Below are 26,254 nucleotides of genomic sequence, written 5' to 3' on the forward strand. Positions count from 1 at the left end.
ATGTATAGTTATAGGTAAGTATAGAATATAGCTATAACAACTGACTCCTAAATAATCTTACAAAGAAAAATATATGCCAATATATGCCAACTGTTTTTTCAGTAATGCAGAATAAAAAATGATTTTAATTTTGCAATCCTTCCTTCCAAAAACAGTCATTACAACCAGCCCAGCAGCAGCAGGAGAGCTTGAGGAGGCGGGTGGCCCCTGGACAGTGGCATGCAGGACTGCCAGCATCCCTGTCCCAGTGTGACCAGCGAGGGTGGCCTGCAGTGGCGGCTGTCACTTGCCTGTCCCGGGGACCGCCTCTTGGCTTTGACCTGACCCTTCCTATTATCTCCCTTCCATTTTACATTCCCTCTTGCTATAGATATTCCCATTCATAAAAATCTTTTTCTGCTTGCTTACAGTGTGAAGGCAAGTGCTGGTGTGTATCAGAAATAAATAAGATCACGAGCAGAAGCTATTCATCAAACCCCTTATTTCCTGGAGTTCCTTCCCTGATCCTTGTTGCATGCATTGCATTATAGTGCAAAATCTCTTTTTATTTATTTTACACTTTCTTCTGTCATTTATTAAGCATCAGAATATTTTGAGTGTGCTCAAATCCCACGTATTCAGGCAATCTTGCCCGGCAGGGCTTCACACTGCGAGAACTCGCAGTTCTGGGCCGAATCGTGAGTATTGGTTTTTATGATGATATCAAAAATCTGTTAAAACTCGGCGTGTCTTTTTCTGTTTTGTATCAGGAGTTATCCTATCTAATGGCACAGCTGCGGGGGATGCGGGAGCTGCCTGCAGTTGCTGTAAAGCATCCTGTCCCCTCCTCAGCTGCACGGGGATGCCAGCGGGGCACGGTGCAGTGGGAACTGTCGGCAAAGTCTGTGCCGGTAAAGGGCTCCTTTGGCAACTCGCTTTGCCAGCGTGCTGTCATGCATGCTTCTTACTGCGCTGTGTCAGGAGTGAGGAAAAAATATTGTGACTAATTTAAAATGGTGGAATGCAACTAGTAATTCCTTTCCCCTGTTTTCTCCATCCTATTTCAACAGGGCTTGCATAGATTATTTTTGTTGTGGTTTTTTTGTTGTTGTTGTTGTTTGGTTGTGTTTTTTTTTTTTAATTTTAAAAAAAGACCGTCTGCAGTTAATTTTTTTTTTTTTTCTATTCTTGCTCCACATTTCAAATTTTGGAATATTATTTGCTAATATTTTCTTTTTTTCTCTCTCCTTCTTTAACAAACATTTCCCTTTTACCCTGCTCGTTGCATTTTCTTTCTGAGCTGAAGCCATTGCCTCCCTGTGCATCAGGAGGATAGGATTATATGTACTTCTTTCAGACCTGAGGCATTACTATTTCTTCCCCATACTCAGCATCCAATTGTCTGGATCTATCTGGGTCCTAAATCCATCCTGAATTGGTTTCATAGCTGGCAGATTTGTGTGTTCCATCTTGTTTTGGGACCTGGCTTTCATATGAATATCTCAAATCATTTTATATTTTTCCAAGTAGAAGTTTTATTACATGCAGACAATCTGTATATGACTAGCGAAAATGAGAAGATAAAGGCTTGACTGAAAACATGTCAAATGCTAGTTTTTGCCAAGGTGCAACAAAACTGGGTTTTATTGTGAAGGGAACAGTGACAAACCCTCTTGTTTTAAATGGATGGTTTTGCATTGCCCTCTGGTAGAGAAATGGTTAAATTATGCACTCGTTGGAGTATGAAGGCAGTTCTTCTTTGCTGACAGATAGTTTGACCAGTGTCAGGTTATCCCGATGCGTTCAGCATACCTTCATTGCATCATAAATAAAACAGACAAATTACTTTTTTTTTTCCTAGGGTGGAATAAGCAGGAGGAAGGGGAGGGACAGGGATCGGGGTAGATGGGGGTTCGGAGGGGTGTGTGTGAAGAATTAGAAGGAAAAGAAAAAAGAGAGAGATCTTTGCAGACACTCTATGAATCTCTGCTTGGCAGCTGAGAACAATGAGAAAAGCAAGCAATTACCTCGAATCCTTCCCCTTATCCAGACATAGGAAATATATTCCTGCCTGAGCCTTTTTTCTCATCTCTCTCCCTCCCTTCCTTGCCCTCCCTCTTTCCCTCTCTCCCCCTCTCCCTCTCTCTTTCCCCCTTGTATATCTAATTTAATTCTTCGAGGAAGGCAAGGCAGATGTAACAAAGAAAGGAGGGTCTGTGTCGACGGGCCACTTCCTACCGCAGGACGAAGCCTTCCTCCATGGCAAATGTCCTTTTCCATTCTCTGCCCTGGCAGACTTCTGCAACCTCTGCAGCAGCATCCATGAAAAACAAACACAAAGGTATTTTATAGCTGCAACTCTTTTACAAATTCCTCCCAAATAAAGTGGTGTGAATACTAAATCACCCTCTCTGGGTGCAGGAAGCTGATGTGTTCTTTACCTTCAGAAATCCATCCCAGAGGTGCAAACAGAGCCCTTTCTCCAGATTTCCCTCAACTACTGTATTCAGTGGCCTCTTTACTAGTGGCTTCTGTATTCTCCTGGAATTCCCATGGGATTTAAATTCTCATTCTTGAATCTTTTTTACTCCCTATTTTCCAAAGCAGCATTTGCAAATATTTCTTTAGGTTGCTGGGTCCATAACAGGGATGTCTCAGGGTGGTTCCCCTTAGCTGCCACTGCCTTGGCGCACTGACTCACCCGTGGCAGAAGGGGCACCAACGCGCCCTGGTACCCTGTACTGGCTTATGGGTATGGCATGGTGATAAACGTGTAGGACCTGCGTGGCCTCACGCTGCCATAAGACTTCCAGCTGTGAGAATGATAGTTTGCATAAAGATATTTTGGCCTTTTAATTGCTGATAAACCTTTAGCTAGCAGATTTATTTTTATTTCTGAGGGAATAAATAACGCAGGTGTGCTTACTGCTGATGAGATCGTTGCTTTTCTCAGTCAACCATGGTACGTGCCCAAACCCCTGCTGCGCAGAGCTACCCTGGGTTTGCAATGTGCTGGACTTACTTAAGAATAGTTTCCAGAAATGTCCCCACGCACCCTGCTAGTGGGGCTCAACATGGTTCATGGGCTTAGTGTCCGGTATGGCCGGTGCCGTGGGTGTCTCACTCGTCGGGGTCCCACTGCGGGCCCCAGCGCTGCTCCGCGGGGCCTTTATGGGTGCCTCAGGTGACACTGCCACATGAGGCCCCCAGAGCCATCGACAATATTTGAAAACTCAGCCCCATGACAGCACATCCCACAGGCAGCCTTCCCCGGCTGGCGGCAGTGGGGGCAATTCGTCCCCCGGTCCTCCTATCACTGGCTGGTCAGCAGCGCAGCCCCCTCGGGGGTGCGGTACCAGGTGGCAGCTGTGCCCCTGACAGCTGAAATATTTGTAAAACCCTGAGTGAGCAGAGTCTCCCGTTTGTACAAGACCGTGGGTGCAAGCCCCTGGTCGGCTGCATCCCCCTTCCCACCCTGGCATTTGGCAGCGGGCTTTCAGGGGAATGTCCATAATTTTGTTTGTCCTGTGCTCTCTTAGGCAGACCTTTTCCTTGCTGTTTGCAATCACCCTAACACCTGCATATTGTGATTTAAAAGTTGACAAATCGTCTGTTTCCAATGCCTTTGCTTTTAGAAGAAAACTGAAACCACTATTAGACTTTTAATAATTTAAGATAAAAATGCCGTTCCTTAAGAATGTTCTCTGGCTATATTTTTACAGTCAGGGGATAGAAAGGAACATTACAGGAAATTTAAAGGAGGCTTTTGGTATTAAATCTTCACCTCTTCCAGAAGATAACGCAATTCCGTAAATCTGTGTGAGACCTTTGTTTAACCCACCCCCCGCTATCGCAGGCGAGGTTTTATAGGCGCCTGTCTCGCTGCCGCTCACAGGCTGTGTTTTACATAATACCCTTCAGCATCACTGATATTAACCTTGATGGCATTATTATTGCTATTTACAGTTCATATGCTGGTAATGGTAAACCTGAATGGGATTAATAAAATAAATTAAGTGATGGAAATATTAATGCTATTAACAATCAGTAACAATAGTTGACAGCGTAAGAAAAGGAATAACCTGCCATTAACCAAGCAGGCTAGAGTGTCTCTAGCATATGCATAAAGGTATCTGACACTTCATTTTGATAAACCCAGGATTAATTTTCTTTCAAGCAACAACTTTTTCAGGGCCTTCCTGCTCCTCTGTTTCAAAACTGAGCTCTTGGCACATTTCCCACTTCACCTTTCTGATGTCTGAGAGCGTGGTCCACTGCAGGACAGGATCCAGGCAGGAGCTTTGTGGTGAGGACAGACCTCATGGGCTCTATCCGATGCTGCTGAACTTTGCCTGGTTTTGGTCCCACAGGGATCCTGGGCTTTGTGAAGCTGCTGTAGCACATTCCCTATGCCCCAAGTTTGCTTTTCAGCAAAAAAAAAAGACACCCTGCTTTTGGGTGTGAATTTACAGCTAGAGGACCGATTAGTGATACACAACTGTTTCTTTCTGAATGTGCTGTTTACATTTTTAAAAAGTGAGATGCATCCAGCTAGAGGGTTAATGGACTCTGGTGCAGAAGCAGTAGCTGTTGAATGTCATTTCAGGTTGATCTGATGCTGCATGGGTGGGCACTGCCGGGGACCTCTCCTCTCTGTCCCTGCCACCGCAACACTGGCTTTTGAATGAGAGAAGGTGACTTTATCAGGGACTGCAAGAAAAGTGGTGGCTCTTGGGATTTTTTAGGTGGGGTCACTATGATTTTGCCAAAGCTGTTGAGAATAGAAGTACAAGTCTTCCTTTTCATTCCATACAGGAAGTTTGTCCTAAGGCCAGAGCCCAGGTTTATCAGATGGGACCACGTTTCAGCGGGTTTCTGGACTAATGCACCGAGTGCACTCGTACACCGCTGCTCATGGGTCAGACACCGAGGCTGCTGCGGGGCTTATTTAAGTACACTGGAAAATTCCCTGCCTAATAAGGTGGGCAAAGGTTGATAAGAAAAAAGCGTCACTAATTTTTTTCCCCTTACAAATGCGTCTTGCCAATCCTTTACAGCTGGCTAAAAGCTAGGATTTCTTGCACTAAGAAAGAAAGTGAGACCATAAATAAACCAGTGCAGGACACCTGGAAAGAATAAAGTGCCCTTCTCAACCTTGCAGGGGAGGAGGAATCAGTGTCTGCCTGGCTGGTGCATGGAGGCGGTGTGGGAAAAGGAGCCTGGGCTCAGGGCTGGACCAGCAAGGAGATGCTCGCAATTGTTTTCTTTCATAACAATTTGTCTGCTGAAACATAGCTTTTTAATGTTATTGATAATAGTATTTTGCTGAAGTCCAGAATGAAGAGCTCTTGCCGCTATTCCAATAGCGCTGTCTTTAGTCAGAACAGAGGCCGAAATCTATTTGTCAATATAAACCCAAATTTCAACCCCCTCAAGCACTTCAGCAGCAAACAGATCAGCTCCAAGAGCTGCTTGGGGCAGGGGATTCCCATGAACCCTGCAGATAAACAGTGTTGTATGGTGTTGTGAAAGTCTCGTTAGAGTACAGGCTGTTCAACTCTTTTCTTTCACATTTTGGATTATCTCGTGTCCAGATTTCAAATGTGTGCAATTTTGGCTACGCTGAGAAAAAAACCTCTTTTAGTAACTTGTGTTCTCTTTGCTTTTTGGTGGGGAGAAAAAGTCTGAACCACCTGAAATACCCCTTAGATAACTCCCCTCAGTAGAAATTGGCTTCCCCTCGATTCTTAAAACCCTATTTTAGAAGTGACTGAAGAGGAATAGTGGACTTTGATCTAGGGACGTGGAATATTGCCACAAAAGCCCATTGTTTCATGAACAGACCTTATCTCTGATGCACTCCCTGCCACTCTCAGAACCTGATACTCTTTCCAGAGTGCATCTGACCTGCCCGTTCATTACTGACACAGGGAGCAGATAAATAAGTATACATGCTTTTCCTCAGACTCTGGATAAATTGCGTGGCAAGCCCCAACCTGATGTCTAGGGGTGCCCCGTGCCAGCAATGCCCTTTGCCATGCGCCTCCAGTCCTTTGCTGTGGTGATAACCACGGGCTGGCGTGTGGGTTTCCTTCATTTGCATGTTAGAGAGTGAGCCTCTGGCATGTGCTACAGTAAATATATATTTCTCACCAAGATGTGTTTAATACTTCTGCACGTTGTCTCCATCTTTGCCGCTCCACTGTTGACTACCAAGGCATTCCCTCTGATTTGTTTCCTTTCATCTGCCGCTGTCCAGTTCCCTCTCCAATGCAAGAGCCTGGGTTTGGTGTTGCCACTCGGTGCCCTGATGGGATGGCAGGCTCCCAGGCACTGGCTTACAGAGAGGAATGGGAGAGGTTGCTCTTGTTCATCCAAAGTGAAGCCGCTGCAGGCAGGAAAGCAAATTCAGCAAATGCGGAAACTGATAAATGATTGTATTGTGCAATAATGTGCCTATACGTAGCTGGTGTATTTCAACACCGAAATGTTAGCGTGGGAGCACTCGTGGAGAGAGGCGATTCCTTTGGTCCTGGAATTACAGAGTAGTCTTGAGATACTAAGAAAATTCCTCTTTTTTAATTGATGTTGTCCTTAATTATCCATTAGCCATTACTTAGCTCCCATCAGCATTTGAACCAATATTACGGTTGATTTGAGGAAGAATACTATTTTCTGTTTAGTTAGTTCTTGGTGAACTTAAAATGGCTGCACTGTGCTGTAAGATGGAGCCTCACTTCTGTATAGATAGAAATGGAATTAGCAAACGTAAATTGTATTCAAAATAGCGGCTTCTGTTTTATCTCATTGCACTTCGCCTTCCTCCTGGTACTCCTCTCCTTTCCTCATAAGCTGTCCCAACCCCTTTCGAGAGCATAGCAAATAGTCATTACAGTGGAGATTTTTGTATCCACTGGTTTAACTTGCATATTTCTGCTTCTCTCGCAGCGAGGCTGTAAGGCTGCTAGTTAAAGTTACAGCATGCCGTTGGTTTTGCTACACGCTTTTACTCGGAAGGCTTATAAAATTGCCTAAGAGAATTCACACCAGGGTAAGGCCTGGCATAAGATGTGTAAACTTGGGAATAATTTTTTTTAATGTTACAAAAAAACTTCAAAATACAATTTACTTTACTATTTTTAACTTTACATCATTCTGGCTGTGCACATTTCTAAGCACCTTCAATTCTCATTTATTTTAGTGCTCACCATCTCCTAAGAGCAATTCAACATCTGAAAGGTTTGGATCCAAAACGGTTTTGTAAGAATAATGCCAGACATGTGGGGGAGGGGGTCAAACGATCAAAGAGAGGGAGTTTAATATTGTTGCCGGAGCCTGGTTTGAGGCTCATGTTTTCTAAGCATGGCTTTTTTTTTTTTTCCTTCCTTTTACACTGACTCAAAGTCAGCCCTTTGGCAAGTCACTTAACCCCTAAATCTGTTTTTCCATCTGAAACCAATAACATCGTGGTGATAAGGATTCTGTAAGTACTAATTATTCTTATTATTATTCATAATTTTACTCCAAGTTGGGCTGGTGTTGTGTGTAATTGTTTTTATTAGCGAATAATACTGGAAACAACCATTTATAAACCTCAGTAAATCTGTAGAAACATTTACTCTCAAAGTTTCATGAAGCTTTTTATGATTTCCATACATATCGTGGTTACCATTTCTAATTAAGCAACCATACGTGCTGCATATATTATGTAATTATACTAGACACAAAAGGAGCAACTTAGGAATTACAGGACAAGGACATATACACAACAAAAACTTAATTAAAAATGTGAAAGCTGTAAGAGGCAGAGAGAACAACAAATTTCAGGAAATTAATAGTCTAGATTAAAAATTATTCAGTACCTTAACTCTAATGGGATACCATTTTAATATTCAGCTTTCCATGTCAATATTGGATGTTTAAATCCTGAAATGTGAATTTCCATGCTTTTGTGACTTTGACTCACAATCTTAACGTCCTTTTAATGTACTTTTTGTTGTGTAAATCTGTGTAAGTACCATCAGTCATCAAACTTGACATCTGACGGCGTGATGTAGACCCAGCCTGCATGTATTAGGGCTTTTTGTGTTTGTGCAGTGGAACCTACTTACACAAATTCCATTGAAGGCATAAACCTGTTAAAGGAATACATTTTCTTTACACTGAAACAATAGACCTGCATCAAAGGAACATCCAGGGAAAGAATAAGTCATTTCAAAAGATAAATTTCTTTTCTGCAAAAAGGCAAAATGTACTAAGGGTCTGACCCACTGAAGAAATGAATCTGTTGACTTATCAGGGCAGTGTGCAAACCAAATTAGAATATAGATGATCATTTAAAAATTATCAAACAAGAATCCAGCCAACACCTTGCGCTTTTAATGTACTGCTATGGTTTGAGGTGATTTAAAAAATTTAAGGAAAATGTGAATGAGAACATTCCTAGCATCCTTAATGCGATTCTATTATTCCTACCCCCTGAACTTCAGCGCATGGCTAAAGCTTAACTTACATACTCAATTATAACAAGCAAGCAGCCACAAATTATTTCTAAAAATGCATTAAAATTAAAAAAATATATTGCCTATGTCTAGAACTAAAGGGTAACGGGAAAAGAATAGAGAAAGGGTTTGAGGAAAGTGGGGCCAGCTCAGCGAGCTGTGGGCAGATGTTTCCACCTAACCCAGGGTTTGGCTGCCCAGGGACGGTGGTTTGCTGAGTGGATGGCACTCTGCCTGTTTTTTCTCAATGAGGACTTAGCGCCAGATGTGGCACGGGCTGGGGGTCTTCAGATGAGCCTTTCAGGTTGGGTGGTGACCCTGGTGCCACCATCAGGGTAGAGGCATCTTCCAACCACTCAACTGAGAGGATGGGGCTGGGAGATGGGGATGGACCTCTGTCCCAAAGCAGCCACCTGCAGCCTTTCGCTCTGCCCAGCCATGGGGAAAGAGAAGTGAGGGAGAGGGATTCAGGAGCAGGATTTTTCTTCTGGCATGTCAGTTATCTTTTCACATTTTTTTATTTTAAAGGTGATAAAGGTGATGTCCACACTCACTGTGGGTTGGTCTCTGGAAAGTCCCAGGGAAAAGCTTTATAATTTTTTTTTTTTCTCAGCATATCCGCCAAAATCTTCTTTCCAAGTTTGTATATGGGGCAGAGGTGAATGGCACAATGCACATGGAAAAAGGGAGAGCAAATACACATAACCTGGCAACTCTCTCCAGTCCTGCTGGAAGAAGAGAGGCGTCCCGGTGGGTTGCTGGATTGCGCTTTCTCTCACAGTGCTTGTAAGGATTGCCTGGTTAACATCTATGCAGGGAAGTCCCAGATGAACATGGATGTGCTGAGTCCATCTCTGTGAGCACCAGGCAATACATCACATCACTAGACTTCTCCAAGGCTGGGCGTCTAGATGTCCACAGCCTTGTTGGAGGCACACCAGAAATCCTCCATTTCCCTGTACAAGAAAAGCCTCTTTAGAAACGTGGGTAGGAGTGCAGCTATGACCGATAGCGCCAAGCATGGGATTTGCCCCAAGAAGCGAAGAGCCTTGTTGGTGTTCTGCACCAATGCATAAGTGGTTTGCCCACGGCTACAGCACACACCAGGAGCTGCACCGCCATCCCACTAGCCAATCCATTACCCCCTACAGCACTTTAAAGGCATTCATATTCTTGTATGAATTTAAAGTATATTATTTACCTACCTGACATACTTGAGCTCTAAGTATACTTTTATGGGTATCTGCTCTGTATTTGGCACTCCTAGCTGGAGTTTTGGCCAAATTCCGCCCGTAAGTAGATTCATTGCTGTCATTTGGATTTGTAGTGGCAGAATTTGCCCATTATTGTGTTATTTTAATTCCCTCAAGAATCTAATGAAAATTAAGTGAAAAAATAAGGCTTTCTATATTCTATTTTCAGAATGATGGATTGATAGAAGGACAGGCGACTTATACTTGTAGGCTGAAGATTTTATGCATATATACATAACAGATATGGAGACAGAATTTTTCCCTTATGGCAATGGAATGGTTTTGATAGTCTTCATTAAAATAGATTTGAAAATACCATTTGTTTTATGTTTAAACCTTAAATTAAATTTTTCAATAATAAAGTATGCTTATTATAACCCAATTCTATCAATCACTGAAATGAACAGCACATTGGTGGGTTCAAGCAAGTAAATAAATGTGTTATTTTATTGCATGTCAGGAAGGTTTATTGGGTAGAATTCTTCCCTCTGAACTGGTGGGTTAGAGGTTTAAGCATCGTATCAAGGATTTGTACTAATGCAGGGTGCTGATCCGGCCTCTCAGTGCCTCAGACAGTGTGGCAGTTCAGACAAGACGTAAAAGCACGTTGCTCTCTGTCCAAGCCAGAGGTAGTGGGCCTGTGGTCACTTTGAAAAGGTACCGCTCAGAACCTCAGTAAAGGGTACCTCTTTGGAGGTGAGGTATTTTGAGATATATGTGATGTGCAGTATTCTGCAAGGACATTTCTTGAGTTGTTGCTAAAGATCTTCCTGCTGCTGCATTTGTCTAGGATCATTGTGATAGTTAAACTGATTATTTTAATAAGTGCTTTGAGAGACCTTGAATAAGAAAATAGTTTTAGATAAAATTCAAAGAGGCTACATTCTCTGCTAGAAATAGGAATGGCAATGGAGAACACAATCAAATAATTGCCTACAGGTGTATCACTCTGCTGTAGGACAGGCATCCTTTTGACTGAACAGATACAGCTGAGTGAACCTTCAAGGTTTCTGAGATGCATGTAAAAACTTCTAGATGTGTTTGAGTTGGGCTGTAAACCTCCATGTCCTGGGTGCTCTTCTGTCTCCGCTAGGATCAAAGCAATTCTAGAATTCCTAGGAAGGAGGCGCAGCCACTCTTCTGCTCTTGTCTTTCTGTGGTTGATCATCTGTACCAGACACACATGTCCCATTTTCCTTTGCGTTTCGGATATGTATGGAGCACAGAAAATGCCCGGAGATGGCTGCTGCTGCTGGGTGCAGACATGGGATGGGAAATGTCCCTCCGTTGCATCCTGCACTCTGACACTTGCTCTGCGTGCATGGAGTTTTGCCATCCTTACCCAGCCCAACCCATGCTGGCTGTCCTGGCAGCGCAGGACAGACGGACCCTTGCGTAGAGCAGCTCTGTGCCATGGCAGGCGTTATGCTGTGCTCGCTGGCTTAACAGGCAGATGGTGCAGGTCACGGAGCATAACTCTCATTAACTCGTAGCTGAAAGCCTGTGCTCTTGTATTCTGTACTACCATGGCCTGTGAGTGCTCTGTGAAAGGAGACCCAAATAAATCATATTACAGTAGCCTGGAGAAGAGGTCACAAATCTTTTGAAGAAGAAAAAAGCCACTTCTGGCCACTGCTGAAACATGAACTTCCACATGTATCCTGTTATAAAAAATGAATTCCATGTTTGGAAACTTATCGACATGTTTGGGCATAGCTTATAGACAGGGAGAGCTACTAACACTCCAATGACACCTTCCAGATGTTCTCCCCTCAACAATTACCCGTCTTCTCCAGGCTGGCTCATTGCTCCACGGACATCTCTGGGCAGGCGGGACGACAGCCGCTGAAGGCCACTGACAGGTTTAGCAGAGGTGGGAATATTCTGGCAGGTTGAATAAATTCTGAGTATTTTGTGTTATCTATAATTAACATGGCTAGAATGAAAGAGTAGGGACAGAGTTCAGAGCTTGTTTCTTGTCCGTACACGGAGAGGGCATCGTCCCTCCACCCACTCCTGGGGAAGCAGAACCTCCTGCCCAGGTTTCTGTTCTTCCAGCCCTTGCTGATCACCATGTGGAGTGTGGACCGACATGCGCATGCGTACACCAAGGTATGAACAACTGTTAAGAGGTGGTGATGTAGCAGATCGTCAACTACCGTGAGTATCACGGAGAAAAAAACGTCTATGACAGATTGAAGTGTGTTACCAAATTAATGGAAAGCATGAGAAGGTGAGAAGCGCTCCCCCTGAGTTATTTCAGCAATGCAAGTCAGTCCCAGTGTGCAGCGGTTAATTCAAAATCCCCACAGTCTGGGAAGGCTGCAAGGCTCCAGCCTGCAGCTTCCAGCCCCCTGCTCTCATCGACGTCTGGGAGTCTGTCCCATCTGCCAGCCTACCCAACTGTCATTTTAATGGGGCACCAGTCAGTGCAGCGCTCAGGTACAAGCAGAAAGATAAATAAATATTTTCCCCAGAAAGACAAAGTAGAAGAAAAATTTATTTCACCAAATGACAGGTGAAACCTCTTTGTAAAGATGTTTTGGAGATGAAACGCAAAAAGCAGAGCTTGCATGGGTCTTTTGTTTTACAGACTTTACAAAAGCACAGTGAGCAGCTACAGCAAAGCCCACAGAAGTGATTATCTTGACTATGTGAAAAGGGGGTTATCAATTCAAACAAGAAATAAGATAACGTCTGATCTGGGCTGGCAGTTCCTGGCCCTCTCCCTACTTTTTTTATTCCTTGGGAAGTAAAAGAACTGAGAAGAACAGAACTTAGTTTTTAAGAAAGAAAAAAAAAAAAGAAGACAAAATTTAAATTGACTGAAAACCTTCAGAATACGAGTAACACCAACATTCATCAAACATGAAAATTTTGGGGTGCAAATATGACACTCTTTAGATTACTGTTAATTGTGTTTTTCTGTTTGTGACTTGAGGCTTATGATGTCATTTCATGTTTATCTGTGAATGAATCTGGGTATAACATAATGTGAACATGACAAAGTGTGATGGAATGCCAAAAGCTAAAGAGAAACATATGACTTCTGGGCTGAATACCTGCTTTACTCTAGTATCTAATAAGAAAAAAGCTGGGATGTGGAAACGGGGTGAACAGTAAGAAGAGAAAAAAATTTGGCACGTCTTTTGTAGAAATTCAATCCTCCCCCTCCCTACTATGCCCAGAAACCATCTGCAAACTTTTCAATCATTTTTTAGGATACAGTGAATTTTATCATAATTTTGTCAACCAAAACCATATGTGCTTTTTCTATTGACAACATAGAATAACAAAATCATATTTGTTCAGACCACAAGGCAGGTAATAAATAACTGTGGACACACTGCTACAACTTAAGGCTTTTTTTAAAAAAAAGTACTGAATATTACCAAAAAATTTAATTTGGGAGGTAAAGTAAACTTCTGAAGAGAAAACCATCTGAGAGAATGCTTGTGGCTCAATAACTTTCCCCTTCCTGTTAGACCAATTCTAGCTCGGTGTCCTGAGGCCATAATAAAATGAGATCTTCCACTGACTGCCCTCGTCCGTGCGTGGTGTAGATGTACATGCAAACTGCAGGTAACGGTTACCGCATGTTCCTGCTGTGCACAGATTCTCCAGGGTTATTGCACTCGGCCATCTGAGCTCACGCAGGCCATTGCTCTGAGAAGTTTGGATCCCTGAGGTGAAAAGATTAAATGTGAATTGAAGTAATTTAGGACATGCTTCCTCCTAATATACCAGCCATGAAATATCTTTCCTTAGTGGTATTAGACAAGCTAATCTTTCAGGTGTGACCAAATATTGCCAGAATCATGCAAAATTCTTCACTCGAGCATCAGAATAGTCCTCCTCTAGATAGGCTTTGGTGACAAGCAACATTTGCTCATTCTTTGGGTCTAAAAATGCAAACAGTTGGAACCCAAGTAGCTGCCCAAGGCGTTTTAGAGAAGTCAGCCCTTTTTTTTTTTTTTTGCATAAGTTAAGTTGACGTGAAACTCTTCCCTCTGTGTATGTGTATGTGTCAGCATAGAGAAAACTGTTGCAAATGGCAGTGGGATCAGCTTATAATCACCAAAATTCAAATGGGTAATATGGCACAGATACGTTAATGATAGTAGCTAACCACTGGAAGAATTTACCAAAGAAGCTGGTGAACTCTTTGTCTCAGCCTATCTATAACTTGGACAGGCAACTTTCCTGGTCACTGCTTTAACAAGCCTTTGAGCTTAAAGGATGAAAATTATTATAGTGCAGTTACACTGAAGTTTGGGTCAAGAGATTTTTTAAAAAAAATCTTTGAATCCATGTGTAGACAAACATATGGTTTTAATATGATTATATATATTACATTAATAAACATGCAATTGTCATTGTGTTAGGAGTGATAAACAGCCTTGGGTTTTTTATAGTAATGCCTCATTAAGAGCGACTTCGGGACTTGGTTGGATCTCCGCCACTTGACTTTGCATTACTCTTTACCTGTGCGTTAAAGTGGATGCAGAAAAGCTTGCCCTCCACCGCAAAACACTCTGAGATCTGACGATGAAAAGCTGCAGTTAAAGTTCCCCTATTAGAAATGTTATTGCGTTCTCCTTGCTGTATTCATTTTAATAGAGTACTTCCTCACTCGTTGTCATTAGGTGCGGCATTGGATTCTGCCGTATTGTTTTCATTGTTTTTCTATATAACAATGAGATAAACAGGAAGACATAATCCTTGGTCTGAAGAATTTACTATTAAAAGTTTCTTTATTTATTATAATAATGCCCCAAGACTTCAGCTGAGATGTGGCCTCGGGGTGTCGTGTGCTACGTAATCAAGCAGGAAGACAGAAAGTTTGCCTCAAAACCTTCCCGGTCTAAACAGTGCAAAGGAAAAGGAGGAAAGTCACATAATTTTTCAGCAACGATAATGATAATTAATAGACTTTGCAGGTCTTTAAAGCCTTCCTGCTAAGTTCTTGATGATCTTAACAAATAATCAATTAAAGCCGTCTGAGATTAGCGAGCATTATTATCCCTGTTTATGGATTAGGTGACTGAGGTACAAAGGGATTAAATTCTCAGCCCTCTACCTTCTGCCCAGGTCAGCCCTTCTCCTGCCCCAAACCCTCTGACGCTAGTGGAAGTGCCAGCACACAAGTCATGAGAGCTGGTTCTGAAGCACTTTTTAGGATGACAGATGGGAGAGAGCTGGAGGGAAACCGAGCTGTTTGGAGTCTGCTCTTTTATCTGGTTGTTAGTATCTTCACCTGTTTTAACCAGATTTCTCAGGACAGTTGTAGCCAATCCCGGTTTTGAGGTTGTATTTAAAAAGGTATGATATTACTAGGATATTGAAAGGAGAAAGTTGGAGATTGCGTATGGTGTTTGGGAACCTTTGTTGAAATGAGAGACCCATTTAATAGCCAAAAAGAGTGTACTTCTCTGGAAAATAACGATGTAGCTAAAGACTTGGTTAAGAGTCAGCAATAATACCATCACTGCTGCTTTCCTCAGTCAGTGTGCATGGAGTGGGGGGTGCTTCAGGGAAATGGTGCTTTACATGCAGCTTCTTTAAAGCTTGAGATGTAGGACCTCCACAAAATCTCTTTTCTTACAAATGAATCTGTGTACAACTCAGCCCACGTGCTGGCTGGAGAGATACAAGTTGCTGTCACATTTAGACCACAAAACCTACAAAAAGTGGGTGTGAAACGTTCCACCAGGATTAGTAATTGTCTTCATCTTTCTTAATTCCTGGGACCTGGTGTAACCATGGAAGGAAATCAGCAGTTCCTTGGGAACACCTGGGAGGTCCACTTCACTGAGCCCATGCCACTTCTCAGCAGTGACCTCTTCAGCTGTGGTTGGTTCCTGTAGAGGAGCAGCTGCCTACCGCTGGAAAGGTCAGAGCTCTGCTTTTGTCCCATCCTACCCCAAAGCTGCAGCCTAGGGGCTTTCCACTGGAAGAGGATTAATGGTGGCAGGAGATGGTGGAGAGCACATTTGGGAAGCGAGAGTCCAAAAGCGTGTGCCCCTCCAGCTGCAGGGCAGGCAAGATGGCCAAGTGTTGGGCAGTGAGGTGCTGAATGTGTTTTCTGAAGTGGGGTGAGAGACGAGATCACTGTGTAGCCTGGGTCTTCTCCTGCTATGACCAGTGGCAAATAGATGTTGTGAATCTCTGCTTGCCGTGGTTGGAGTCTGTGACTGGGCAGCAGCTGCTTTGTGGCTGGAGCTGGGATGGTTCCACCTCCCTGCAGAGGGGGCTCGGCTGTGACCGGAGAGCCCTGCCGGGTCCCTTGCCCCAAAAGAGACCTCCTGGTCTGAGCTGTGTGCATCTGATTAGAGACACCTCTCACCTCCTGAGCTGTGACAAACTACCTTTGGGTCCAACATTTAACCTTCTGCACAGCTGCTCCAAGGAAGTGAACTTTCTTGTTGAACTTATTACACTGCAAAAGGGGTTGTTCGACATACGCTTTAGTTAGCAAATCAGTGTCTCCAGGAGATTTAGGGGAAATATGGCAACAGTCTGACTTGTGAAAAATGCATTGGAAATATCCAAAAGTTTTTGGTGCCAAATGTAGCAGAGATGATATTTCTGTGCTCCCTCCTCTAACAGATGCTCTGTTTTCCATCCCTTTGACTGTTTTATAAAAGAATTTCTTCTGCGTCTTTCTTTATGTGAAAATGAAAGACAGTGCTTGCTCTGTTCCAGGAGTGCAGTCCATTTTCTTAGAAATACTTGATATTCAAGACAAAGCACCTGTGCCCCAGGTTTCCTTTTGGGCAAATTGAAAGGGAGAACATACGTTCTGTTTTGCAGTGAAAATTATATGATTTTTATTTCTGAAGAGGTCTCATTAACACCTAATTTCCAGGTAAAGGAGCAACTTGTTTTTCCTTCCCTTTTGAACACTGAATGGGGGGTAGTTCATGACTATTCTCTGTAACATGCTTGAACCTGCAGGATCCATGACTTCTTTCATAACTCACCTCCACCTATCTCTTTGTCTATGTTGTAAATTCAAGCAGTTGCTACCAGCCTCCTTTTTTTTCTCTTCAATATTTTAATATTGCATCTAATATTTAACAAGCATAGAAATGATGAAAGTGCTACTGAACGTGTGACACAGGACTGTAAATTGAGTTTAGGCTGCTAAGAATCCTTGTTTTTAACGGAGATTGGTGGTGGTTTTGTGTTGTGTTGTTTTGTTTTTAAACCAAAACAGAAACCACTCCAACAGCACTAAAGGAACTTGAAGAGGCTATATGCTTTGCAGGTCTAGGTGCTAATAAACACAAGGACCCTACTCTCAGTACACTTTAAAGAAAAACAAGATTACAGTTTCGTTCACAGCTGCCTCAGTTTGGAGGCCAGAGTTTTAAAAAAGCACCTTCTGCATTCGAAAACCAGAATGCAATTCCATCAAGGCAGCTCCTCCATGTGAGGATGAGGTGCAGTGCTAACAGAGTGAGGGCCAGGAAGGGAAGCTTAGTTGAAGAAAGTGCTACTTAAAGTAAATGCTAATGATTTAAAATGCTATTCCTTCTGTGCTTTTAGAGAGAAGAAGAAAAAAAAAAAATTAAAAAAAAAAGAAAGTAATAAAGGCTCCCAGCCTGTACCTCATCTCCAGTCACTCCTGTGAAATTCCCAAGAGAGCATCCAGGCTCCCCTCTCCCCCTCTTTAAAAATGGTGGACCTGGAACCACTTACAAGAGAGGCTTAATAAGAGGCAAATGTGTTTTATATTTTGTATCTTGTTAAGTGAAAAAAGATGGATTCTCACAAGTAGTCTCCTGGTGCAGATTTGAGTGGTCTATGCATGCAAATGTTGTGATGCTTCGTCTGCTAGCATCCCGTTCCAGTCCCCCTTGGCCACTTAAAATCCCACCCCCCCAGAGCAAGCAGAGATGAAATTGCTTCATTTGTACAATGGATCTGCAGATCTAGGAAACTTGTTTCTATCTGATTTGCTGATAATTTACTCCTCATTTGATTTTTTTTTCCTTTTCTTTTTTTTTTTTCCCTTAGAAAGAAAACAGTGTCTCAGCTCACATCTCTTCCCTAAGGAGAGAGGAATTGTTTCACTGGGGTGAGAGTATGATTGAAAGCAACTGAAAAAATTAAAAAAGACCTACACAGAGATGGCACGTTTATTAGAGAACAAGAAAACCCCTTTGCATCTGAAAACTGATAGTAAAGTTTTTAATTTACATTCCCGATTGCTGAAAAATCTGCTAGAAAAATGTAACTATTAAAAACATACAGTATGTTATGTAAAGGTGTGTGTTGAACAGCAAGACATATTCCCCCTCTGATAATCTTTTTTATGACCTTTCGGTGCAAGATAGTGCCATGCTTACTGTCTGCTTTCACTATTCAGTGTTGAGGAAACGCATTATATTTGTCTTTGATCCAGAGATCTGGATTGCTAAAACTGATGGCCACAATTAAAGACAGTCCTGTTGAAAACCTGACCTCTGTCTGCTCTCAACTTCATGTAAACTTTTCAATATGGATGTAATTTAGTATTAAATTACCCGTGCTTTATTGCTTTTTAGCACAGCTCTGTCTTGTTGCCTTTTAAAAATATAAAGAGTAACATAAAAGAAAAATTACAGTGCATCTGCTTAATTATGTAATTATATCCTTGTTTTCCTACATTTAGAAACCCTTTTGGTTGTGTTGTCTATAGAAAAGCCGTAATACTTGAGGTGGATTACTCTTCTGTGTTCTTGCAGCAAATCCAGAACAAAATGTGTAACTGCAGTCAAGAGTTGTGTTATCTTGAAGAGCTTGCGTTGAAACGTGCCCCGTTTTTTAGGGCAGCCCAATAAGCCTGTGAGGTATTTTTTTTCCCAGACCTTAAACATGACATCAGCCCATGATTTTCACTCTGTGGTCTTGTAGACTTTCTGTTTGAATAAGGACTAAACTCCTCAGCTTTAGGAGATCACAGAAATCACAGACAACGTGATTGGAAGGGGCTATAAGGCATCAACTGATCTCTCACCACTTCTAAAAAGTGGATTTTAGTGGCCAGGAGTCTATGGGCTCCTGTTATCTTGTTCCAGCTGCTACTGTATCAGTGCTGGTGCCTTCAGCCAGCTCCTCCTTCACTTGGCTGGTGAAGGTCTGGGACGGCAGCTCAGCATCGGTCGGATGTCTCAATCCTTAGCTGTCCTGTCCAACCTTCCCCCACCTGCATCTGCTTAGCAAAACATCCAGCACTTGATCTGTTGTGCCTTCCTCCAGACACTCAGGGATTCCACACATGGTCTTGAAATTATAATTTTATTGTGGCTGTGGCCTTCATCTGTGGTGTAGCATGTTTATTAGAAGACAAGAAAATTACTGTACATCTAAAAACAGTGCTAAAATTGCTCCCTTCTGCTCACTGCTTCAGGGCTTCTCCAGCCTCTTTCGTTGTTCCTCGGTGTTTCTGGTCCTTTCTTCCACTTCATTGCTTTAGAGCTTATTTTGCAGCTTGCTTGTTGCATCGAAGTTAACCTGGCCAACCGCAGTTAGGTCCATCTTCCCTGGCACAAGGAGAAATCTCTGTACACCAGGTCCTGGGCAAATATGTCTCAAAGACGACTGTGTGTTGATTACTGGTTTTGCACCTCCTTATGTTAAAAGATGGTGGGCTGCCTGCTGGTTAGAGTGCTGCTCACAGGCAAAGCAGTCTCTTCTTTTATTCTTTAGATATGTGCGACATCTTGTTTATAGAACATTCTTATCTGATATGATAAAATGCATTTATCTGCATTTAATCAAGAGCTCCCCTTTTATCTAGTAAACTCCATTTGAGGCTGTGTGTCAAATGCACCTAATTTTGCCCAAGAAAAGGCAATGATGGGATGCTACCCCACCAAATAAAGGGGCAATGTGCCTTCTTGGGAGACAACCCCTGCGAAGGCATGGAAGGGTGATGCAGGGCTGCTGCGGCACAGCGGCCTTTCTGCAAGCAACAGCGGCATGGCCGAGACATCTGTTTTTCCTCAGTCTGTAACACAAGGAGGAGGTTAAACCAAAGGTGGGTTTTGCACTGTTTGAGCGTATGTGGGAGATGGCGCTGGTCCAGGCGGCGTGGGGGAAGGAGGAGGCTCCTGCTCGGCTGGGAACGCGTGAGCTTTGGGATCGCTTAAGAGCTGGAGTCTCCTGTGAGGACAGTATCTCTCAGGGCTTTTATTATTTTACAGGCGTTTGTAAGTCTCTAGTGCCTTTTAAGTATAAAATGACTGGTGAAGAAATTCCTTTGCTGAACTCCTTATATCACTGTTACTTTGGCCAATTGGGATATACAAGATAAGGGATGGTCTAGGCAGGTCCCCTGGGTGGAGGCTGCAAGCACTGGCAAAAGCTCAAGGGGTGAGGAAGTAGTGTTTTCTGAATTGGCAGAAAGACTGGGTCACTGCTGGTCCCAACCAGCTTCTCCCAAGTCTCCGTGCCCTGTAGACACAAAGCTATAAATTGGGGATGGGTGAAATCAAGCCACTTCTCTTTTGGCAGCTGCTGGTGCTCTCCATGGCTAGAAGTACAAACCAGACAGGTCACTGCCTGTAGCAATGGAGACACTTCCCAGTCATTATGTTGAAGCAGGTTGTTCTTCTCGCTGTTATGGATTGCCCTGTTGCTGCATAAATTGTGTGTTAGATGTTTTAAATGAGATTACAATATGTTTTAATGCATAGTTAAAGCAGTCTATAAGTATTGCGCAGGTCTTGTGCACCCACAGCCCTGGTGTCCCGCGTGGCTGGGGCTGTGAGGTCTCCTCTTTGTGGGAGCAGTGCCACTGCCCACTCATGGGAGTGGGGTATTGGGGTGTGAGCGGGGTAATACCTGCTCGCCTGGATGCAGTGTGAGGTGGGCAGCAGGAGCCAAACAGCCACAGCTACTGGCTGCTTCAAAGACAAATCAGAGGAGATGTTTTATCATCAGAAATATTACGAGAACTGCAGGCTTCCTTCTACACTCTGCCATGTTAAATATACTGTGGAAAGATTTTTCTACCGCAACCATTCAGGTACTAAAGTGAATGAATAAACAGATATCAAAATACATCACCCAAGGGAGGTAAATGTGATTTATCAGACACTTAAAATACAAAATTATAAGGTTAAAAATCATTAAAAATGAATCTAACAGGTGCAGCAATAAAAGAAGAGTTAAAGGTGTTTGCAGCCTAATCTAGTTGTATCTATTGCCTTCTCTTTCACACTGCCTTACTTTGATCCTCTTCTCCTTTAAGAACAAATGCAGCTTTACCCAACTAATAATTTATTTATAACTTTTTTGTAAAAATTGCATCCACTGGAAAAAAAACACACACTGCATGGAATTGTATTGACTTCCATGCAAAAATGTAACTGCAGACCATCAAGAAACTGATGGGAGTATAGTTTATATCTTATCTAGCTTTTCTTACATATTTATTTTAGCAGAGGTTCGTTTTGTGGGTTAAGAGCTCTCGCAACAAAAGCAAAACCAAACAAATGAAAATCTACCTGCAGGTGATTCCCCCGACCCCTCCAAGCTGTTGTTTGAATAAGGGTCCGTCACTTTTTTGTTTAGCGATGTGTCATCCATCTCCCTGCTCTTGCTTATATTTGCTTGTGGTACTTTACAGGCGTGCGGCAGGTATACAGGAGCACATAAAATGTATGGGCAGGTATCGAGAAGCAATATGCAACTCTGACAACTTGAAAATACAATTATCTCCCTTACTGAGACCCAGATAAGGTATATATTTCCCAGGAGAGTGAAAATATGAATGACTTGCAATGCGAAGGCTCTTCTAAAAGTTTCACATTGCCATTAATGCATGTTATTCCTCTTCCCAATGTGTGTGTTGGTGTGCAGTGATTGGGGCGGTGATGTTGGTGTTGCCCGTAGGATTGCAGGAGAGGTTGGCAGCATCCTGCACTGCATGCCAGCAGCAGGAGGAAAGCACATAAAGCTAATTAAGCTGAGGAGCAAGAGATGTTTGAAAAAAAGCTTCACTCTCACTTTTTTCCCAGCTAAAAATGTTGTGAGGAAATGGATTTTTTCACCTAAATATCTGTCTTGATTGAAAATCTTTGACCTTTAACATGAAAAACAACAACTAATTTTTGAAAGCAGATTTTTTTTTTTGCATTTTTGATTAAACTGTGCCAAACAATTATTTTTGTAAATGGACTGTTTTTTTTTTTCTCCACATAAAAAAAGGGAGAAAATGCTTTCTGACAAGCTTTAATAAAAAGGCAGTTAAGGGGATGTTTTCTCATGTGGATTCCATTTCCTGGGATGCTGAGCCCAGAAGCACAGAACCCGTGCTGTCTGCAGGCTTTTCATCTGGAGGGTTTGCATGTGCAGCTCTGTAGCTAAGAGGAAAACACGGGAGCGTTTTGAAGAGTAAAATCTACAAACAGCTTAGTGGGCTGAAGGTAAAGTTGGTGCACGTGTGAAACTTAATGGAGAGCTAATGGGGCTGTGGAGAGAAAGGAGCGCATAAATTATACATTTAGCATTTTGGGGGTTTGATGGTGGAAGTGTGGTGCAAATGCTTAGTTGCCATCTGGAAAAAAGGCAAGGCTCTGAAATAATTTCTATGAGGATGTTGTGTGATGGCCCTACCCATTACTGACTCCAACAGATTGGTGTCATTGCAAAGACGTGGGGATTGGTAGGATTTGTCCTTCGTCCGAGGCATAAAGCTTAGCTGTGGTGTCTGTGTCTCTGCGTCTTCCACTTGGAGTTGTGTTTACAGAAAAAGAGGGCTGCAGAAGGAGAGCTTTTCTTTACATATATATAAATAATAAATATAAATACAACAAATATATAATAATAAATATAGAATATAACATAGCATATACTTCTTTTCACTCTCAGAACTTCAACAAGTGTGCTGGAGAAGGATACAGTGCAGGGATGCTGCCCTGCTGCTTGGGGCTGCCCAGGTTCATTGCTGGCTACCTCCTCCTGTGCTGTGGCCTCATGGCACAGTATTGGCCAGGAGGGATTGAGGCTCCAGGGTGGGATCTGGCACCTGCAGGCTGCTCTGGGCTCCAGACATTTGAGGGCTCCCAGTGCACTTGGGATGAAAGGTGCTGGAGCAAGAGGTGGGATGTGGGGACGGCAGCAGTGCTGGCGTGCTCGTTGCTGCGCCATGCTTTTGGTTCGGGGAGGTTTGCAAAGCAGCTGCCTAACAAGAGAGGATGGGCAGCAATGGGCATGGAAAAGCAGGAACCTGCTGGCTCACTTTGTGGGAAGTGTTAAGTCAAACCAGTTTCTTAAGATGGGACACACTGAGCTGCACTGAAAAACCTTTCAGCTGTTGCCGTTTGGCCAGATGAGGCGATGCTGTCATTGTGGCTGGTGGGAGGATTATGCCTGCCCTGCTGCATGCCGCAGCGTGGCTGGGCGACGGCAGCATGGTCCCTGGGCAGCCCGCAGACCTCTGGGTGACCCTCCTCCAACAGCAAACCCACCACCTCCCAACAGGGAACGGGCACCGTGGCCGAGGTGAAAAAGGTTCTGGCCACTGGCGCAGGCTATTGTCTCCTTTTCCTGGAATTTGGATGTGGGACGAGATGGGAATGTTAAATCTTTGGAAAAACAGGAGTGTGAATGTGCGGCTGCTCCCCAGTGTTTGCTGCCAGCCGGCATCATGGCTGCAGGGCATCACATGCTGCTCAGCACGAAGCCTTAGGTGGTGGCTGAATGTTGCCAGCTCTGCACACAGACCTGGGAGTGAGAATGAGGATTCTTTTTCTTTCTTCTTTTTTTTTTTTTTTTTGGTGTCTGTGCTCTCTGGTAGAGAAAACCATGACTGGGGAGCTGACAGCATCTGCCTCTTCTCCCCCTAACCCAGCACTCTGTCCTGCATTAACAGACCAAATACTTCAGAAAAGGGAACAAGAAATGTTGAGTTAGAGATATGCGACTGTCTCCACATGTGCTATTTTTCCTGTTGATTCCCTATAATTAGGAAGTGAATTAAACCACAACTTGTATGAGGTAATGTTCATTTTTGTTTGGTTGGTTGTTTTTTTTAATCATTACCATTAACTATTATAATTCTGGATATTTTTTTATATCAGCATAAATGTGTACTCCATTTTTGCGTCTGTCTGTGTTCCTCTGCTTGGTGTGTTCAGTGTCAGGGAGTTCCCAAGTTTAATTTGCATTTGTGGAAAGAAATCCCCCTTATTGGTTTCGAATGCATCACCTTTTAATTTCATGGAGGATGCCCAGGTACTCGTGTTATGAGATAGCCCAGAAGCAGCTGATCTACCCCCTGTAGGTTATTCATTATCTCATACACTGTTATTATGTCTCCTCTTATTTATTGCCTAGTTAAGGTTAAAATAAGTCTTTCAATCTCTGGTCATATGAGAGATTTTCCATGTCCCTAATCATTCCTGATGGTTTGCTCTGAATCACCTCTAATTGTGCAATATTAGTTTTGAAATAGGATGGTCACTACTATACATTACAGCTGAGAATACTTGATTTACATGTGTTACACATTATTTTCACGTATTATCCAGCATCCTAATGTATTTGGTTTTCTGACCATGATATTTCAGCCTTATTGATCCTAGCATCCCGTCCTGGTAACTTGCCTTCCAGCCTAGCCAAAACACAGCAGCCTGTTACTCAGTCCTGTTTTTCTACCTTCTAAGATTCTTCACTGGTTTCGTCTTGCACTGTCGCAAAGCTCGGGTTTGCTGCTCTGCTCCACACAACATGGTCCCAACCGCTCCACTCCACTCCACTGCCCGCAGCTGCCAGGTTGGTTCTACCGTCGTCTCCCAACATCCCTGTGCCTTCACTGGCGTTTCCTCCAGTCCTGGAAGTTTCTTCTTGCTCAAGTACTTGGGTTGCTTCTCCTTTCTTCAGTAAGTCTCTTCTAAAAAAGTTAGTTCTTCAGTGGGCTGCACAGGCTCTGATCTGTGCCACTGAAATACTTTCATCATCCTTCAGTACTGAAGCAGAGCTTAAAAATGATAAACTAAGTGTCTGATCCCACAAACAGTTACACATGCGAGTCAGCTTGTTGACTTCAAAGGAACTGCTCACATGAGTAAAGTCATGTATTAAGATATTTTCAGTAATGAAAATTCCTCAGGGTTTGAGGTGGTTTTCTTTTTGTTGTTTTTTTTTTTTTTTTGTTAGTAGAACAGAATTTTGTGCCTCAATAAATAACTGCTCATTACAATTCGAAGGGTTATTTAGATGCTTTAAATTTATATGGATGCCTACCTGTCTCTCCAAACTACTTCTAAATGCTAAATACTGCCAGTCCTGATGCAAGCAGTTGGAGTGAGCCTGTGTCCGTGGTGGGGAGGGGGAGCGTGTTCTGGTTAGACAGCAGACGAGGAACGGGGGTATGTGATGATGAGCAAGCAGCAGAAGTGTATTTCTTGTCATTTGTCTTCATTTAAAGGGAGTCACTGCTGATTGTTGGATATCAAAGAAAATGCAAAGATTCTTTTAGGAAGAAAACTGCTAAGTCTGGCCCCTGGTCAGTCCCAGGTGTGCTGGGAGGCTATATCAGCCCAACGTGGGGACCATGGCTCCCGGCATCAGTCAGGTACCTCCTGGCATTCACTGCACCCGTCCCGTTCTTGGTTTTCCCAGCCCTGGGCCAGCTCCCTGCCTGGCACCGGGGACCGCCCCTTGGTCTCCCTGTCCCCTGCAGACGGTCAGCGCTCGGGCAGCTGTGCTTCCAGTGTGTGCACCAACAACATGGCTAGAAAGAGCAGTCGCTACTCACCAGCAAGCTGAAGCCATGAAAGGGGGGAGTCTTTAGGACAATGCTTTTCCCCCATCTTGCTCTCAGTTTTAGCTGCCCCAGGTGTATGTGGCCGTCAGCATCACTGATGGTGACAAGGGAAGTCAACTGTTTGAGCTGATTTCTCTGGCGAACTTTAGAGAGCCCCTGTTTGGATCGCTATGTCTGCGTGACTGTATTTCCTTCTTTTCATTGCAACAGGGGCATGTATGGCGCTTTATTTTTTTGCCTCCTGTGTGCAGTTGGAAAGGGAAAGGGGGTAGTTTTTAAGGCAATACAGAAATAGGTTGAAATTAATAGCTTGCTTGATTGAGTAAGCACCAGCCAAAACAGGGCAGGTGTGTATACTGGGGAATGAGCGCATACTCAGAAAATCAGATTGTCCCCATCTGTACACAAAGCGGTCTTGTTCATCTTTGTCATTTTGTCATTTTTAAACTGTGCAATTTCTTACAATGTAGAAAATACAATTTAAATGTAGATACCTTTCTAATTTTGTCTATGAAACTCTCAGAGGTGGGATACAGGCATAAGTCCTGGTGGTTGCTCTCCGCTTGCTTGAAGGCTCCTTGCCTTATCTGAAGCAGTAGAAAGTCCATATGGCATTTTGTGATGTACTTTTAATACTTGGTGTATACGTTCATCCTTCCTTGGATGAAACATTTTGAAACTAAAATGACTCATCTACAGAACTGAAGCTGAGCAGTAAAGCTTTTTCTGAGACCCATTAATAACTACTTCTAACTTTT

Source organism: Vanellus vanellus, assembly GCF_965231255.1.
Source record: "Vanellus vanellus genome assembly, chromosome: 12".
NCBI lineage: Eukaryota > Metazoa > Chordata > Aves > Charadriiformes > Charadriidae > Vanellus > Vanellus vanellus.